Raw genomic sequence first — 20488 nt, 5'->3', positions numbered from 1 at the left:
GAGCGAGTGCAGGAGCTGAGGATGCGTTTTTGCCCCGATGAGAACACGTCTCCGGCATGCCGTGACGCACCTGCTGACGAACAGGGACACCCAGGGAGAGACCAGGTGTCAGGCAGCGCTGGGTCAAGTTAGGCAATGACACCTTTTAGGAGTGTCACTACAGTGACATGTGCTCTTACCTACAGGAAGAATGACTAATGGGGAGTGTTTATAAAAATAGCCAAGCACCCAAGCAGCCTGTGCTTTTGCCCAACAGCACAAACAGCCTTCTCCAGAACTGGCAAACTCTCTGCCCCTTCCCTGCAGCAGACAAACACCCCCCATCCTTTTTCAGCTCATCTCCAGAAACCACCTACTTCACAGCACTGAGAAAAAACAGCACACCAGCAGAAGTCTGCTTTACGCAGAGAGGCCACAGAAATCATCCTCTCATTTACCAGATGAGAAGTGTTGTGGGATGAAGAAATCAAGCTTATTCTTCACAAAGCCACACTGATTTTTCAGAAACTGGGGAGGGAAGGATCTTCATGGTGCTACCAGGTGTCGAAACAGCTTGTTTAACTATTGCATATTGACCATTTGGCATGAGATATCCAGAATGTGTTGTCTGCTTGTGTCCATTCTGCTCTCTAACAAAGAGATGAACGATCTGGAAAGCAGAAGCCACTCGGCTCAAGGCAAACATTTAAAGCTACAGCTTTTCCAGCAAACCACAGAAAAGGTCAATCCACAGTGCAGGGAGAACTCAAAGGAAGAAAGTTCTTGTAATATTTTTGCTCATATATGACTTCTGGCTATGGTAGTAAACTTTATTTCCTCATATTTTAGTCCCCAGTTGAGTACCTTTAGCCTTTTGGAAGTTTTATAATTTTAAAGCCTGCACATAGAAAACAATATCCAGTTCTCAAGAACAGGTTGAGATTGACTTCTGTTTGCATACACTTTCAGAGCTCGCGTGAGTTAAAGTTATATTTACATCAGCAAAAGCAAACTCTCTTCTATAAGCATTCATACTTAAAAGATGCTGAAATGCCCACTTTAGACAATTATACTATCAACTTCATAGATAAAGCAAAGCAATTATTTCCACATTAACAGTTCAGAAAGTGATTCAACCAATGCACAATGCAGCAAACTAGGAACTAACTTAAAAAAACAGGTCAAAGTTGCATACACCATGCTTATTTTATCCACCCATACACAGTTCAACTTAGCCACATTTACCAATTAAGTAAGGGATAGAGCATTTCAATGCTTTTCGTAATCGTTCAGCTGGAGAAACAGGACAGATTGGGTAACTAAATTCATACACATTGCAACAGCCAGCTATTCCAATCACATTGCTATTACTTAATGCAACATCTACATAAGTGGGAAAGGGTATGCTGTATTAGTAAAATGCTTTCATAAAAATCTGCAGCAAGGTTCAAAACTTCTCAGAGTATTTTTCCTATTCATTGATACTAAACAGACCAGAAAAAAAAAAGTGTTTTCCACAAAGCAGAAATTCCTTTCCTGCTAAGTAAAGGAAAAGTCTTACAGGTTATTGAAAAGCATTTTAATACTTTCCCTTGTATCCATCAGTTGCATGAGAAGAACAAGCCCTAAATGCTATTCAGGAAGCCACTAATTTGATTATTGATAATGCCACAATTTGACTTCATGCAGATTGCCATCACTGTTGAAAGGGAAAGATGTTTTTAACTGGTTATGTCTCTGCTTTCCCAATAATCCTTCTGTGCCATCACTCTTTCAACAGGCCCCTTTTGCTTTGGCAAACTGCCATCACCTAGACTGGGGAAAAAAAAGTACTTCTTTAGGACTAACGGGACTCACTGTTTTGGGTTACTCGATGGTCGTTTCCAAGTGTCAGATTGAAGACAGATGTATGATTCATATTCTAAATCTATCCTCCATTTGGTAGGAAGAAGTAATGTATTTGTTTTAGACTATCTTTACAACATCTACGTGGTATAACAGAAGAGCTACAGAAGATCTTACATTAACACAGACAGGACCACCCTAATGCATTAAGCCACTCTTCCCAAACTAGGCAAGCAGCGCAGTGAGTGTTTCCCTGTTTGGGAATACCTGCACAAGCCAATGTGATCTGAAATTCGTATTTGCTCTCAGAGATTACAGGTTCCAGTTGATTTACTAGAGACTGAGCCAGTATCTTCCTTCCGACACTGAGGGATACAGAGGGAGGACTGCTGCTATTCTTTAAACTTACTTAAAATAAATAACCAAGCTCTCGGCATCAGACAAAATTCCTTCTGTTAAGAGCTAGAAGTCTTCATTTCAGGTCCTTCAAAACAAAGCATGGTACTAGTGATCCTTTAATCCGTTACAATCTTTATTTAAGCAATGTTTTAAATTGTCAGAAGTTTACATCTCCAATAATCTGTTACCACTCCTTTGCCACAGAAGTAGTCTGGAAAGCCAATTCCCATTTAGCCCAGAATGATCTCACTGACGCAGACATCACAGCTACTGGGACATTATCTGCCATGTAAATTTAATCTCATTCAGCAGATTTATAAAAGACAAAAAAGGATACAAAAAACAAATTTCAACATCCTTTCCTACCTCCACTCAAATCTCTAATTACAACAAATTAATGTTAATGTATTCCATGGTTAACACCATTATTCTTTTTACATGCACTATTCATTACTTTTAAAAGAACTACATAGAGTGTTGGCAATTACCATCACACAATCGCCCCATGAAATCTTTGTGTTAGAGATCTAGTTAACCAGCCTGAAGATACTACCTCGAATCTCACTTTCCGACAGGAGTAAGAAGGAAGTTTTGCTTCACCTTTCAAGCTCACACAACTGGATTTTACATACAAGGGGGAGAAAGAGGAACAAAAAACCCAATAAAACCTGTTTTAAATCTAAGCACAGAAATGAAGATTTTTATCAGTATCAAGTACTATTAAAACAATGTAGTCCAATGTGTTCAACAGAAGTCAATAGTAGGATCACAGCCAAATTAGATGATGCCACCCACTACGTACTATAATATACACATACAGACCCTCCACAGCACGTACCTCTAACGGAGGTCAACCAGGTTATCACAACTAAGCTGGTTAACAGCTAACACACCTCCATCAGGAGTTCTTTCTGAGCCTCATTTTTTTAAAAAAAATTATATTTTTGTGCAAATGTTTTTAAGGTAAGAATAAACCAAGTTAAATAACCAGCGCTTAGGTACACTTAGGATACTTAAATGAAAGATCCTAAGCAAGATTTTAAAGTATTGCCAATCAGATGACACTTCTAATGAAAACTATAAACCTATCAAAGAGACAAATTAGAGGGGATGTTTCCTGAAGTCTAGGACAGAAAGGTCAAGTACAATTGCAATGGCAAAAATCTTCAAAATCACTGGATTTTTTTTTTTTTAAGACAGGCGCTGCTAATAAGGTCCTTAATACAAGCTTGTATTTACAATGCCTCAAAAATAATCAAATAAAAATTGTTTCATGTTAGCTAAGCGAGTCTATTCTATATTAACATTTTCCCCAAAGACCTAAGAAAGGTCAGCTACCACATTAGTTTCTCTGCCTTCACCGATGAACGATTAATCATTATTCTTTCCTATTCTCCTTCCATGACACATCACTTACACCAAAAGTTTCATAAAGCTGCACGACAGTTTAATTTTGACAAACACAAAAAGGTAAGCAGTTAAAGATTTAACTTCTTCCTGTTTAATGCTTTTCTGAAGACTGAAGTGGTATTTTTAAGAAATTGAGTGTTTCCCCTAACATAAGAAATAAAAGAAGTTCAATCAATGTTCAAAATAAAACATGCAATAACTCATAGAAGAACAGTAAACAGTGGGTAGAGAAGAGTCACTTCATTTTGATACAAATTGTGACATTTATTCTTTTAAAAACAAGAACATACAGAAACGTTAGGTGCTTTCTGCAAAGAGAATGAATCGCAGCTGCAGGACAGGCTCCTGTCCCTCTGGCCTGTAACCCAAAGGAACGATGCCCGTGCTCTGCAGGGCTTCAGAAGGAAGGCATTGTTCCAAAAGGACTCGATTCCAACGAAGCAACACACGTCTCCACTAGAGTAAGAACGGGGCAGCAGCAAATCTGCTAAAGTGCGAGACGGAAAACTAGCTCGCAAAACACGTCCCTGGTAGTTAGCGCAGCACTGCCAAGCTGCCAGAGCTGGGAGCTGAAGCCTGTCAACACTGAGGCAAGGAGGACTTCTGCAGTTCACAGACCCGATGGTACGCCTAGACAGAGGTCGCTGCTTTGCCATCGTATCAGTGTAGCACTTTTCAATTGCTGTAGGTCAAATTTTATTTTGCAACAGAACTGCTGCTCTGAAATTCAAAGGAGAAGCTGGAAGAGGTACGGAGTGAGTACTGGCAATGTCAGCTAGAAGCTGAGCCCAGAAACGGGGTCTTAATGTGCAACTCTTCAAGAGCTCAATTTCAACACCTCTACTAATGTTTGTTTCCCAACCAACTGCAGTACTACTGGTGAAGCTCCTCAGTACTCTGAGTATTATACGTATTAGTAAAACACTGTGAAAAGAACTGTTGTAATAGCAAAAAGTTGCTTTTACCATATAGTCAACTCAAACTATGATTTTTTTTTTAAGATTACATACACATTTTAAATAACATATTCCTCTGCTCTTTCCATTAGATTCAAACTGCACCAGAGTAATTTTATTAAAGAATGTTTACTCCCAGTTAGCACAATGAGAACAAATAAAAATTTTAGCACATTATACTTTCTCCATTTGTGTGTTCTCCTCCTATAAACTACTTCATTCTTGTTTCATTATCATTCATAATTGCAAGGAACAAGTAGCATCTTTTCCTTCCAAAACACTCAGCATTTAACAGTTCAAAGGGACCTTTTACTAGTTCCCTAATTCTCTCAACACAACAAAACAAAATAATAACAAAACTACAAACAAATCCCCCGTCTCCTCCTCCATCACAGGTTTTGGAGATTTAGTCATTTCACATATCATATATTGCTGTCTTTAAAAAGTACCTTCAAATACTTATTTTTCCAGGTAACTAGTTGCTGGCATTAAAATTAATTAAAAAAATATATATTTTTGGTCGTAAGTAAGAGAAATGCCCCAGAAAAACAAAGGTTTACAGACCTAGATCTGAAACTCCTGCAGTAAGGGTTTTAGAAATAAATGCATTAAAACCAGAGCATACTCACAGACAGAGAGGGGCAAACTTCTGTGACAGCCTAAAGCCACCTTCTTCCACTTTCCTCTTCTAAAACTGTTATGCTACCTGGCTGAAGCACTCTCGTCAGAGTCACCCTAACAAGCCAAAGGAGAGTTTAAAAAAAAAAAAACCACCCACTGGTCTGTTAGCAATTCTGAGCAATAAATATATAACTGCTCCATTTGTTCTCTTCTAAAAGGGAGGAGAGACTAAATCAGGATTTGCTGGTGCTGCAGAAGTTCTGCATCTTAACAGAAAATGTTTTATTATTACAGAAATAAACCATCAAAAGCTTATGCATAAAAAATGACAACCTATTGGGAGAGTAAACGGTGAGGTAGAATAGAAAACTATGCAGCATTGTAACTCTCTCTTACCTCAGTGGAAAGAAAGAAAAAAATCAACTCCTCATTAATCTGATGAAAGATTATCTAAAACCTCTGCAGATTAGTCCACAGTTGAAAATGCTGTTCGCATCACTGATTAAATTAAACGTCACTGTAAAAATCTTTAGGGGAAATTTTGACTGAGTGACTTACAGAAAAGCATGTTTCCAAAATGAAGTAAAATAAGCTGCCTTGAATCCTAAATTAAAAAAGGGCTTATCAGAGTTGTATTATGGCTCATTTTTCCCAACAATTCAAATGCACATCAATAGGTAAAACTGCCTACAGGTAACAAGTGAGCTTTCAAGGGCCTTTTTTACATTTACATTCATTTCACTAACAAAGTCAGTCAATATTCACAGCAACTCTGAAGTTAAAACAACCATCATACACCTTCATAGGAAAACAGCAGAAAATATATTTAAAATCAATATGCTTGTCCACATGAAGCTAAACACAGATACATAGATAAGCAGCACCACTTAATAACTCAAACTCTAAGTTCCCATGTAAAGAAAGATCATTAGAAAAAGGAATGGAATCTACAGATTTACAAACCATACCTCATAGCTAAAGCAATAGTTCTTTCAGTGGATTTTTAATGATTCATCAAATCTTTTACTTCATGTGTCCAATCTCCATTTTAATTTCATGTTCTGCATGTAAGGCAGAACTAGCGCTTTAAGGCTTTTTTACTTGACAGGAGAAAACATAGTACGCAATCATGGTTTCTTTATTTCTCAGGGATGCTTTCAAAATTGGCGAAGGGAGCATCCTCTGGTTTAGTTAAACAGGACTAAAGCATTTAATACTTGAAAGTATTTAGGTTTGGGCCAAGCACGCATCCCTAAGCAGTAAGGTAGTAACTCTAATAAGAGCTACAGAACCATGATGGACCAGTGATGCCACATGTTCCAGAAAGTCACAATGGCAGAGCAGGAAAAAGGCACAAGGGGGTAGGTGGGGGGAATCTTTCCACTCAATCTCTCACAGACCAACTCAAACAAGCAGAGTATCTTTGCACACACTCGATGAGCTCTTTTCTCTACCAGCAAAGTCCTCACACCTTCATGTATACAAGTGTCAGTGGGACTTTTTGCCATCCTGCATTGCGACACACCTGTCAATGTGCCTCTGCATGCCTCTTGGAATGGATGGCTCAATAGGTTTCAGCTAAAAGAAATGCCTATGTTGCCATCTATAGAAGGTTACTCACACTGTCTGTTGGGTTATTTTACCAAGGTAACTTCAGCCAGAAGCCGCTCATTGTTTCCAGCTCTTCTAATACAGCCAGGTCACTGACGTTGCCTTTGCAACTACTCTAGCCTCTGTGAAGTGCAAGTAATACAGAACTCCCTACAGAAATGTAGATGACTTCCCATGCCTAGGACCTTGACGTGCCCCAGGCACAATGCAGTCATTATCCAAGGATTATCTGGTTTCTGATCTTTCTCATCCTCCAGCTCTGGTGGTACTTTTTCAACTTTTGGATCCCCAGGCAGTTGGCAACAAAACAAAACAAGAACTAATCAAAGCAAGGCTACTTTCAGAAAGCTTAAATTGTCTGTGGGAAGGAAGTGGCCTACATCTACATTTAATACAAATAAAAAAAGTATTCATACTTAACTAGAAAGGTAGTTGTACTTAACACATGAAAGTTAATTAACGTAACGCACCCAGAGATACATAGCAAGCTACAACCATTAACACAAGGGAACTACTGCTAGACGGCTTGTTGATTACCTTTGCTTACTTCCTTGCATCTCTTCTACCTAAGGAAGGCAAAAAGTGTCTTTGATAAATGCAGAAAATGCATTCCGGATAGAACCGAACAGGATTTCTCAGAAGTTTTTGAAAGCATAGTCCCCAGTGGGTCCAAAGGACAAGAAAGCTTAGGAAAAGGTCAATAACTAGGACTTCATAACGTGCAAGTCTTTTCAGAGTGGCAATCAAGTTTGAGAAGTGGTGGGAGAAGAGTAATTCAAAAGTAATTCAACCAAAAAGTCAGACTGTTCTGCAAGATTTCATAAAAAATTGTTCCCAGCACTTAAGAGAGGCAGTCTTGCCAATAGCTCTATGTCATTCACTGAGCAGTCTTGCCTGTCACTGGATTCCATGCAAAATTAATGGAGAAAGGTACTACCAGCCTCTCATGCTACCCAGAAACTGCAAAGGCAAGAAACATAAATCAGCACCACAAGAACAAAAAAAAGCTCTTTGTGATCTGATTTTGGAAAGAAATGGCCTATGGACTAGATTTCGAGACTTCTCCGAAAGCCCTTAGTGGGTAATCATGTTATTTTGAGTTTCAGTATTATTAGGAGGGTGAGAAAAATTTGGCTTTAACTCACCTCACTGAAGAGTAGTGTTCACATAGCACTTTGAACAAATAAGATCATACAGAATCACTCACTTCTTAAAATGGCAGTAGCCAAGTTAAAGAAAATCAGAAACCCATCTCATTCTAGCAACAAGTATGCAGAAATCAAACTACTAACAACAGCTTCTATGCTTTAAATTCTTTTAACTTCTAATTCATAGAAGGATCCATAGAATGTTAAGTAAATGCAAAGTCAACTCTGAAGAAACCTCATCCTGAATTTTTCCCATGCTAAAGAGAAATTTTTTGCTTATTTAGAAAAAAAAAAAAAACCAACACACAAAACAAGCAAACAAACCACAAAACCAAACACACAAAACAGAAACACCGTCAAACCTCAATAAGCAAAGATATTAAGTGAGGCTCAATTAAAAACATTAGGCCAGACAACCCAGACTTTCCCAGCTTTCCAACTATCAAGACATAAGGGGTCTTGGGTTTTTTCCAGCTTGTCAAAAATCTTTTATATGTCATATACATTTCAGTATAGTCTCTCAAAGATTAATTTTGCATTAAAGAGTCATTTAAGCATTTTATGATTAAAAAATACTGGACCATGAGAGACACAGACAGACCAAAAAAAAAAAAAAAAAAAACCCACGCAAGTGCACAGGGTTGAAGCAGCCAGAAAATTCCTACTCATTCTATTACAGTACATGCAAATATTTTACAAAATCCACAAAAGTATTAAGGCAAAAGAAGTAGAAGTATGTGGCAAAAGCATCTGCATGTGTGCTCTCATTTAAACAGCTGTTTTCTTATTTCTCACATAGTATTTATAACTCTAAACATTTAAAAGTGTAAACTTACTAATGGACAGATGTTGACAAGAACTTTCCCTGGACTCTGCTGTCCAGAACATGAAAGAGGTCCCTGCCAAAACCAGGATACTAAACCCAAAGCCGCTAGCTCGATTTGCATTCCCCTCCATTTCTTGCATTAGACACAGAAGAGAGCAATAGTTAATGCATCAGTTTAATATATTAAGCTTTCTGGTGGGTTTTTTTGTTTGGTTTTTTATTTGTTTCCCAAGAGCATTTGAGGTAACTCCTGTTTCTAAAAGCTGGATACATTTTAATTGTGACATATGATAGGTCAATTACAGATTGCCTGACCATAACAGCTGCTTTACAGGCTTGACTCTTACTGAAATCAACTGAGTCAGAAAATGATGAGAACCTCCCACAACATTTTTTTTAATCCTAATTGCTAAGAAACTATTGCAGGTAGATACATGGAAGAAAAACAACTATGCTAGCAATCTGAATTAACAGGGTCATTTTACAGAAAAATAGATATCAAGACACCGTACTTCTCACGAGGAAAAAGAAAATCAGTATGCTGCGATGACACAAAGTGAGATCCTTATACACCTTAAAACCATTTTGTTCGCATCCCTAAGTAACAAGAATATGAGAGGATTCTTCCTAGTCTGTTTTTCTCTCTCAAAATGTGTGCTGTTAACACACCTAGAAAGATAATTTGTCATGTGAATACTCTCAAAAAAAAATAAAGTGAGATTGGGAAGAACACAAATAGTGTTCTCTTTTTTCTCTTCCCCTGCAGCATGGGTCTACCTCAATACAGTCTTTCACTGTGTGAAGCAGGTCATAAACTTAAAAAAAAAAAATCTCTATAATGCTTTAGTTAACAGTTTTCTAAAGTTTTCAACACTCCTTGAAAAGTGTTCTCACTGCTGCTGGTGAAAAGTAGTTTCCAAAGATCAATAATGCAGGAAGCAACACAGCCAGCCATTACCCATTCTCTCTCAGCTCAGAAAGCAATTATTTGTTTTTCTATGGTATAATTCACTCATATAGCATGCAGACACAGGCATAGGTCCTTATCTTAGTGGAAAGTAGACCTCAGGTAGACTAGGATGATGGGACAACATCTGTAAATGAAATTATTCCTTCAGGCCTCTCTATTTCAGAGATGCACATACTAAATTCTGATCAGCTACATATGGAGCTGTAAAACATGCAGGCAGATCTCACTTTTGCAAACATTATTTAATGTAGTAGTCTCCAGGAATCCCATCTGATAACCCCACAGGCTGAAAATTAAAAGGTCAGAAAGGGGATGCCTTGTGGCAATACATACCCCAAATCCCAGTTGTCTGCTGACTTCGTAGTGCAATATGAAGAGAGCGTCAAAAAAAATTTTTTATAAATTTTTAAGAACCACCCTAGTTCTACTTTAAATTCAAGTAGTATTCATGCAAGCTCTCGACCATCATTCTCCTTTGCAGTTACTTCCCTGTAAAAAAGGGCTAAAATCTTCCCTTTCTCATCCTATAATATTTGCTATTCAAGAACCAGGTATTGTCAGTGTTATGTTTGTCCAGCAAATGCCTTCAGCACTGTAAAAGTTTTTACTATTGCAGACAGAAATAATGTTTATAGTCTCAACTACTTGATCTAATAGGTAAGAACGAATGCGCTCCACTGTATGTGGGTTACATTTTGTGCACACACAGGCAAAAAAAGAGAAGTGTCATTAAAGTAGCTTCAAGGAAATGAATTTTAGGTCATCAATTTTAAGGTCTTGATTTGCTGGGAGATAAAAGAACAGCAAGAGCCACCAGACGGATTCAAAAGGGCAAAGGGAAATAAGTGTCTTTGAGCCATATCCTGCCTAGTTCAATTACAGTATTATGCTGGCAATTCTAATTTCAGGCATATGGCAATGTTCTTATATACATGCTTAATAAATCCACCATGCATTTGTTCATTAGAGTCAATCAGCTATACACGCTCTAAGTTACATACACTGTACATACATACTCTCTTCCTCATACATCCCCATACCTCAGGGGTGTGGCTGTTTAAGCAAGGCTTTTAATTGCTGAGAGGGGTCAAGTCAGAGAAGCCAAGCATGGGTGCAGCTGCAGCTCTCTTCCAGGACAAGGCAACAAAACAGCAATGACTGAAGCATGAGGAAGCTGCACCCATCCCCAAGGAACTGTCTCTGCCACGATACACATAATTAAGGCTTTAGAGACAAGATTGGTTGCTTTTTTGGGGAAACTGAAAAAACACAGTACAAGTGGAAATCCAGACATGGGATAGAAATCTTTTCAACTCACATTCATCACCACACCACAAGACAAACTCCTCTCCAGTAAACCATGGAACAGCCTCCATGACCCCTCAGAAGTTCTCCTGAACTCCATGAAGGAGTCAGAAGTGTGATCATGGCAGACAATGCCTTCTTTAATAGTCTGAGATCTGAACAGATCACACAAGTCAGCATTTATTTGGCTCGGGGTACTGGAGGAGGAGGCTGCCTGAAAAGGCCCTGTGTACACCTACCCATTTTGGGACTAGAAAGAAATTTGCAGGACACTCATCCTGTAGCAGTTTTCATTGGTGAACAGACCACTTTGGGCATCTGGATGCAAGAAGCAGATTTTACAAAAACATATACTGGGAAAGTAAAGTACTAAAACAACACTCATGGTGCTGCACAGTGATTTACTCATTTTTATCATTTAAATTCTGAAGCTTTAGCTTGATAGAAAGAATAATAAATATCTAGCTAGAATTTCTAAAATCTAGCCAATAAAAAAGAAACTGAAGAGTTGTCCCAACTCATCAGAAAAGCAAAGGTTCATAAAATCTGTTCAATACTCAAAAAGAATTAACCAATTCACATCTCAAAGCTGCATGACAAAAGAAATGGAGATCCATACAACCAAATATTTATGTTCTTAAATACATCACACCTCTAAATGAATCTTTTCAGACACTCAAAGAGTTTTCTACAACTGTTAGGCACAGATCCTCAGCTTGCCTGTAACCTCTAGACAGTGTTAAGGCATCTTGGAAAACTCGAGTATGCTAAGTGGAATTACAAAATAGGAGATAGTTCGCATAGACAGCTGGTCCTGTTGCCATCCACATCTCTTGTTATTCACCAAAATAACAGATAAATAGTAGCTTTTTTTTTTCATAGAAATACTTTTGTAAAGTTGTCATGCATTTGCTCAGAAGGTTTATTGAAGACCTGGCAAAGCCTTTATTAACTAGCACATTTTTGAGTTGACAGACATTTAGGATTATCTCTCCCTTAGTTCTTCCCTCTTCTTCCGATTCCTTTGTTTAATACTTCAAGTCAAGTTGAAAAGGAAGAAGTGTGAAAGCGATTAGACAGAAAAAACTGCTACTGAGAAGGTCATACAAAGATAAGCCTTATCAAACTTCACAGCAGTTACAAACAAGAGAAGGAACACATGGATCACTTTCATTTACCACCAAAATACATTTATTTGTGCGTTCAACCCCAAACATTACACAAGAGTATTAGGAAAGAAAGTGAAGCCCCTCCGGGCAACAGAAACAACAAGATAGGTATTAAGCAAGCAGAATGGAAATTCCCAGGTTGGAAGGCACCCAGAGCAGAGATCCTTGCCTTGCACTGGCTACTTTGGGGCAGGGAGACAGGAACAAGAGGTGGGAGGTGAGCGGTGGGCAGGGAGCAGGGGGTATGGGAATGCTGTGGGAATTCTGCAGCTGTTTTGAGATTATCATTCCCGGCCTCAGCTAGAGGATGCCTTCAGAAACCTGGCCAGCCCCGCGCAGGCAGGTTCTCAATACTCAGAAGTTTCAGAGGAGAAGGTAACACAACATACTGCAATTACAAGCCAAGAGACAGAGCGCACCAAACCTAGATGACAACTTTCACTGTCTACTTTCAGTATCACATGTCAAGCAATATTTCCTAATCAAGCTACCACAATCACAAGTGTGTGAGTATGACTATCGCCCTTGCTCTCAAAGAAGCCTTATTCTTTGAGCCTGACTGGGCTCATAAAACAGACACTTTTATTTCCTCAGTCTTAATCCTGACTTCCAGTGAAGCAAAATTATTTTTGCAGCTCCCTAATTTCAGAACGGAACTTCACTGCAGCTCATGACAGTTTGTGTTTACATTTCCATTCTCTGTCATCTGCTTTGAAATTCCCAGTATCAAAGGAGATAGTAGCTTGATTTGTGCATATATTTTTGCAGCCCTATTTTACAGCTGAAGTATAATTTAAACAAAACACATGAAATCCAGAGTAAAATCTGGACTCTTACAGCTCCCAGCCCTCTTCATAAGCTGCTAAAAGCCAACACAGCAATATTTAGGACTCAAAAAGATCCTTTAGAAGAGCACCCCAGTTCTTGAATATGCATTTTCATACTCTTTAAGAGATCCTCTTTTAAAGCTTGACCATCCTGTCTTCTCACAGCTTCACGATAATAATCCTGCATTGACAGGATAAGTGGTCCAAGACATGCAATACATTCACCAGCACTAAGGGACATTTTTCTGCAATGTTCCTGTCATCCAATACCAGTGGGGTCAGAGAGCATAACAGTTTATAAACCACAGAGACACTAGCTAATGAATATTAAAGCCTAGCTCATACAACAATTCATTTGTGCTACCCTCCTGGCCTTTATGGGAAAACACCACTGTTTACTATGTTTTATTGATCTTCTGTTATCCTTTGTCCATCAGTCGTCTTGTCTTTTAGAACACTAACTTAACTGCTGTGCTACGTATTCATTTGGACTTTGCACAGCAGAGTAACACACCTTGTGTTCAGAAAGGAGAGTTAAAATAAATAGGAGAGAAAGACAATGAACAGAGCACCAGGAATTCTGAGGAGCAGGAAGGCAAGACAGGCAAGATCAGAGAATATACCCTTTTTTACCATTATATGCTCATGTCTCTCCAAAGACACTAACAATCAGCTTCATTAGAGAGAATAGTTCTGAGTACCCAGAGAATAAAGATGACTGGTAAATAACCCGACACCTTAGAATTCCTCTCTTCACAGAGGGTGAAGCAGGAAGAAAAAACACCTGCAAAACTTACAGGGACTACTGCACACTGCAGATATTCCAGCTGCTCTAACCTACTCTGTTGTCAAAACTTGCTCCTCTGCTTCCTATCTCCAAGGATTTCCAACACGAGCAGGACTGGCCTTGGCTAACACAGGAAGTTTTCAAGCAACTCCTCTCAGATGCCTTAATTGAGCAATTTCAACTTAAGGCACTTGCTTTTTATTTTCCAGAGATACTGGTCATCAAGGACTCCATTAAAGGAAATGGTGATGCATCTGTTAATCAGGTCTTAAAAAGGAATACATCCGTAGCCCTGGGGATCAAAAATAATTCATTACTGTAACAGCCTTCTCCACAGCAAGAAACTACAGAGAAGGCAGATAGCACAGAAGCAACAATACAGGCAACAGCTGCATTACAGAACTGTAAGTCTCACACTACATCGGGCATATTGTTACGACGCTTACCAAAGAGAGGGGATTTTGCTCTGTGAGCATACTCAAAACTCATGAAATTAAGTTAGCATAAGGTAGCCTACAGTGCAAAATTACTCCAGTAAAGGACTTGTGTGAGAGAACCTAAATATTACCTTAAAAGACTTAACATTTCATTTGCAAAGCAAGCAGGTACTTTCAGACCTACACTATGCACAGCTTGGCCCACATCCAAGCAACTCCATTCACTTCCAGTTCTTCTGAAGATGACAATACTTAAGTGCTAACTCTCCAGGTGGTTAAATCTCAGTCTTTGCAATGCTGCTGAGTGAACAGGCGTGCAGAGGCTGGGGCTGTTGGGTGAAGTTGAATGTTCCTGGCCAATATACAGTCTTCACGCTTTGCTGCCTTAGGCAGGAATGAGATCTTGACCAATAATTATTAACTTTCTGCCTTCAAACTTCTGGGCTTGCCACATCAACAGAAGCTTAACAAAAGTTAAACTGTCCAACAACAGATAATTCACAATTCTGACAAGAACAGCAGGTCATATATTTTTATGACACAATAATTGGGATTCTGTCCCACATATCCCAAAAAGAAGCTGAATTCAACCACCTGTAGTACCAAAAAACCCCAAACCCTTTCCTTTGTGGATCATTTACCACAATCTTCTACAATAATGAAACAAGTGGTACTTTTTTTTTTTTTAAATCAGCAATCAACAACAGTTTTACACATACCATAACAACATGCATCAGTACATCGAAGGAAGAAACAAAGAATGGGGAATACTAACTGATAATCCTAAAGCTTTCACTATTCACTGTAGTGCCTCTGAAGGCCTTACATCTTGCTCTTACAGTAGAGAGAGATTTCTGAGGGACAGACCACACTGTACTTTGCAGTTTTGCCTTTGCTCCCTGTATGTTAAATACTCCTTTTCCCCAAGCTATCTATGATTGTGTTACTCAGCTGAATTTAGAAAAATTGTTCCTAGATTGCACATATCTTCAAATTTGCAGTTTCCATTCCAGTCTGCAATAAGAAAAAGATTTTGCAAATACAATCCTGTTTCTGTATTCCATGTCCTTTCCCAGCAGGCCTAATGAAGATGCTGCCTCCCCTACAGACCTGCGCAATAGAGGCAAGAAGCAACAATAGAAAACACTTAGAAATAGTGAAGCACATCCAGACAGGAAATACCGTATCTGAGACAGCAAGAGACATCAATGAAAAGATCCCAAGCATGAAGAAGCCTGGTAGATCTGGAGTTTGTGCATTGTTTCCCACCAGTCCAGTCTCAGAAGAGTTCTCCAGAGGACCTCTTTAAAAAATAATGAAGGCTAACGCCATCTTATGAACAACATACTTCAACAGAATTAGTTCACATAAGTACTACTTTTTTCATATGAAGACTTCTTTTGCACTACATCGCATTGTGAATGTGGTCATTTTCATATAAAACTGCAAACTGTGTTTTCTTAACAAAACATTGGTGAGCTACACAAAGCTATGAGCTATAGCCGTAAGTGCTGCAGATGTCGTCACAGGGCAAGAAAGAAGAGACCACTCAGTGGGAACGATCCTTCTCTTCCTGACTTTTAGAAGGCTAAATTGATGTGGTTAAAACAGCTGAAAAAACCTAATAATAAAAAAGGCATTTGGAATAAAAGTTTTTTCTGCACACAAGAAGTAGTAGAGAAGAGAATTAGACTGCAGAAATCAAGTTTAATAAAAATCAATAAAGCTACTAAACTGTTCTCCATCAAATTCTCTTTTAAGTCTCTCCTTTGTCATGATGCCTTCAAAAAGCTTAATAATTGTATTGCTAATGCGCTGAAATCATTGCCTGTTCTTATTGTCTCACTGTTTCCTTCATTTAGTCATCTGTGGTCTCTTGAAATATAAGCTCTTTAGAGAACAGAGCATCTTTTCCAATCATTGTACAGCACCCTGGAAAATGAAACGTGTTTCATGAACAGGGTTCCCAGATGTCACATGCCAGTGCAAGTAAGTTGTTTTCCCCAGAAACATAAGGGAAAGTTTAAAATACAATAAACAACTTATTTGCTTATTACCTGGAATTTTAAAATCTGACAAATATGTTACCCTACAAGTAGCTTCGGAGTTACTTTTATGCTTGTCATTTCTCCTCTATAATTATGTTGTGATGCTACAACAGTTATGTTGAAAGAGACCTCTGGAGCTGGTCTGGTCCAACCTCTTGCTCAAAACAGGGCCAACTTCTAGCCTTATATCAAGGAAAGGACACCAGGAATAAGGCAAGTCGCACGCAGCATTGCAAATCTCGTTCTGACCGTCAAGAGATCTTGGGTCATCAATGCAAGACAGTAAATCAAAGTTTAGACAACTTTGTATGGAGGCTTTTCTTTGAACAGGTCTCTCGCTATCTAGTGCGCACAAAGCCAACACTGCCTCACTTAACTCCCTCATTTGCCCCTCAAGGGCTGCATTCTTCAGCAGTCCTGACACATGGTATTGTTCTCCCAGTATTTCACTATTCTACAACCTCCCCCTTGAAATCACAACATGTTCTTTCTAGCGTCCACTTTACCTAAAGTAAGAAAAGTTATTGTTCATCCCCTTTATTGGGCACATGGGGCATCCTTATGCATGTCCAGAGTTGATTTCTACTCTCAATACAACACATCTCTTCTAATACCAAGTACACACTCATGAAGACTCACAGTATTAACTCTTACCTTTATTTCTCTAATCTCTAAACCTACATTATGCTCTTATTTTCCAACATACATTGCCATCTTATTGTTTCCTTTAGGGCAGTAAGGGTTTCTAGAACATGATGCCTTTATTCAAGGATAAGTGTTTTAGAGGACACCAAATTAATGCTACTACTTACTGTGGACATCTGATAGCACAATTTCTCACTTACCAAAGGAAAAGAATGAAAATCCAGAGATTCAAGGGACTTTTCCAAGCTCCAAAACTGTGTTTAAGACCAGAATTTACTGACCCTCATCTTCATTCTTTTGAAGCCTACAATTTATCCTAATAAACAAGCTTTACTTTTCTTCAGCTCCTGGGCAGGTATCAGCTACACTCTGTGCATTCAGCACCACAATTAACTCATCTCGTGGGCCATAACAGGCTAAAGCTCAGTCCTTGATATAACCCAGAGAACAGAACAAGGGAACATGAAACATAGCCTTACATCCGTTCACTGCCATGCTTGTGACTGGTCACCTGCACACTCACACAATGTAAGGTTGGTGGCCTTCAGACATGCTAAAAGACAAGTCTTCTGATTTCATCTAATGGATTTGGTTGACTTCACACAGAAAGGTGAGGTTAGAGCAGCACAATCCCCAAATCTATCAGCTAAGAAGCTGTTTGAATACAACAATGCATCTTCAGTCCTCTAGCTACATTATTTTAATTTTATTTCAGTTACATTATCCTTTTGTTTACTAGGTAAGTTTCCCTATCTCCCATTACTTTGTTTACACTCTACCACAACAGGGAAATTACTGGCATTATACATTCTGCCTAGGCTTCCTGCTCCACATTCTTTACTTTGTAATACAGAGGTCTTAGAAGTTCTTTAGTTACAAACAACTAAGCATTTGCCATTGATATTTGAAACCACTAAGTGTTGTTTTCATGCAAGAAGTATGAAATTAATATATGTACTTTATTGGGCTGTGTCCTTCTTCAAGTTTTCACTTTGGATTTCATTAACTGATTTTCTTTTCTGAAATAAAAGCAATATAGGTTGTTTAAAGAAGTTCTTTGCATGGACCAAAAGCAAAGTCTACAAGAGAAGTACTCAGCTTACCAGTACAATTCTCAGGGGATACCATACCCCAGGAGAGCCCAGTGTAAGACAACTCTGAACACAGAATTACCTTCTTGGTCTTTTGCTCAAGAGAGATAGCGCCTTACCCAACCCTGCCTTAGACACACTACCTCAAACCTCAGCACCTACTTGGAGTATTAATAATATGCCACCCACAACAGAGCAGCTTGTGGATCAGCTTTGAAGTCAATCAGAACAGTAACCTCTCATATATCATAAAAGCACACGATATCAGAGTCTTTAAAAGTCAATTCTAACATAAAAAGCATTAGTTTACTTTCTTTTGCTTAAGTTAAAGTGCTTTTACCTCTAATTTAGCACATTTTCAATTCAGAGAAAATTGAAACAGGGTACTCACTCACACTGCCTGAATTTTATTCAGCGTTTAGGAATATGAAGTTATTTTAAAATTCAAAAAAAGCTACATCTTCTTGTAAAAAAAAAAAATGCACCCCTGAGACTGTGAGCCTGCCTTGTTTTCCTCACGTTATACAGGCAGGATGATCTTGAAAGAGGGTTGTGTGAAGACAGAGGAGTATGACAAAGCATCTTAACAGAAGATAATCTTACAGCACTGAAGTCTTACACTAATTTATCACACAGTTACAATATATAAGTTACATCCAAAAGTTTAATTTAAACTTAACTGCCCTAAATTAGGGACAGGAGTTCCTTAAGACATTTGCTGACATACAAATCATCAAGAAGTTGAGCCCAGACATTTAGAAGGAACTTTAGCACATGCTGAAGAGACACAGTGAACAGATTTAAATACTGAACTGCAACAGAGAGATAAAATACAAATGATAGTGAGAATTAAAAGAGAAGCAAAAACTAAAGAGCCGACACCCAGGGCAAGAAAGAAGGAAACACTTCTAGGAGACAGAAAACCCCTCTCCTCTGATACTAAAGGCCAATTAGAAATCCTCCCCCCGTTCCAGCAAGAACAAACGTTACCGCTGTTTCCTCTGCCGCTTGTTTTTAAGGTATCACTTCTACTTCAGCAGTGCTCCTGCCAAACTGCATACCCTGCCTCAGCCAAATCTCCATCTCAGTTACACTGATGGAAGGGGAAGTAACTCCATCCCGCCGAACCTTGCCCAACAGTAAAAATAAATCCTGCACCCAGCCCCGCCTGACCTGGCCGCCCCGGCCCAGGCTAGGCTCACCCAGAGCCAGCCGCCCCGCAGCCCCTGGACCCGCCCGAGCCCCCGGGGTCCCCGCGGCCGGTCCGACAGCAGCGCCCGCCGGCCCCTCACGGCCGCCATCAGCCCCTGCCCGGCCCCGGCCGCCCCTCGGGGCGCCCCGGGAGCCGCCTCCCCCCGCTGCCCTAGGCCCGGCCCGCCTCCGCCTCCTTTCGCCGCCAGACTCCCGTTCTTTCCTTCCTGTCCCGAGCCCCGCGGAGACCAGCGGAGACCGCCAAGCTACCGCGCCTCAAGCCGGGCACTGCTGCTGCTGCTGCTGCTGCGGCGACGGCGCTTCCCGCCCCGGCGGGTGCGGCGAGATGCGCGGGCGCTGCCCGGAGCGGGCCGAGGCGGCGCAGCGGGGCCCGCCCTGCTTCACTTACCTTATCCGTGGCTCATGGCACTGCCCGGCGCGGCCCCGGCGTCCCCCGGCCCGCGCCACCAGCGCCGCGCCGGGCGGCAACAGAGGAAGGAGAGGCGGCGGGGCTGCCCGGCGCCGCCAATCCGGGCCCCGCGGTGGGCCGGGCCTGCCGGAGCCGCCGCAGCGCCGGCCGGAGGGGCGGGGTGGGGCGGGGCGCAGGCCCGCCGCGGGCGGTGTGAGGCGGGCCGCGGCCTGGAAAGGCGGGGGCAGCGCGGCGGGTCTGGCTGGTGGGGTTACGGTGCTCCGGGCGGAGGGCTGGGGCTTCGCCCCGGGAGGGTGAATCGCCCCTTTTCCTCAGGCGGGCAGCCTGCTGCCAAAGTTTCAGGCAGCCGGTGAGAGGTGACGCAAGGAAACGTCTCCGCAAAACGAGGGGGAAATGGTGAAAGGCCAACGCAGGGACTGTGAAATTATATCCTCTCCCGGTCACTTGGAAAATGTCCACGGATAACAAGTGCCCCGGTGGAAACGAGGGTGGTTTGTGAGGCCGTCGACAGCGCGGGCTGTTCTGCTGCCGGTGTTGGTGTTAAACCTCCCAGTTCCTGTGTTGACCACATTTATCAGCAGCCGGTTCCATGAAAACGCCGTTCGGTTGGGGTTTGCCTTATCAAGTTGTTTTTGCAGGCAAGTGCTTACTGCTGTAAATGCAAGCAGACAAAATAAAGCCGTTTGGTATCAAAATGTTACACAAATAGCCAAAAATTACCTGTTACCCAAGCAACTAGGCAGTTATCCTAGGAAATACACCATGTCTAAGGTAATTTTATTTACTTTTCATA

The 20488-nt window shown here is 40.5% G+C and overlaps 1 protein-coding gene across 4 annotated transcripts in view; it reads right to left on the bottom strand.

Annotated features, from left to right (window-relative positions):
- TEX2 (testis expressed 2) overlaps positions 1-20347 on the bottom strand; it is a 56284-nt gene extending 35937 nt beyond the window's left edge. The window contains exons 1-2 of one of the 4 annotated variants that reach the window (XM_054846899.1): positions 19675-20327; positions 17942-18002 (exon numbers count right to left, since the gene is read on the bottom strand). The gene's annotated coding sequence lies outside the window, so the exon portion shown is untranslated. Of the gene's footprint in view, positions 1-17941; positions 18003-19064; positions 19215-19674 lie in introns of those variants that run through there. The other 3 variants (XM_054846897.1, XM_054846902.1, XM_054846901.1) reach the window with 3 other exon arrangements.
- Positions 20348-20488: the final 141 nt, after the last annotated feature.

The sequence above is a fragment of the Grus americana genome, chromosome 18 (genome assembly GCF_028858705.1).
Source record: "Grus americana isolate bGruAme1 chromosome 18, bGruAme1.mat, whole genome shotgun sequence".
NCBI lineage: Eukaryota > Metazoa > Chordata > Aves > Gruiformes > Gruidae > Grus > Grus americana.
This window is presented reverse-complemented; position numbering and strand designations above follow the sequence as displayed.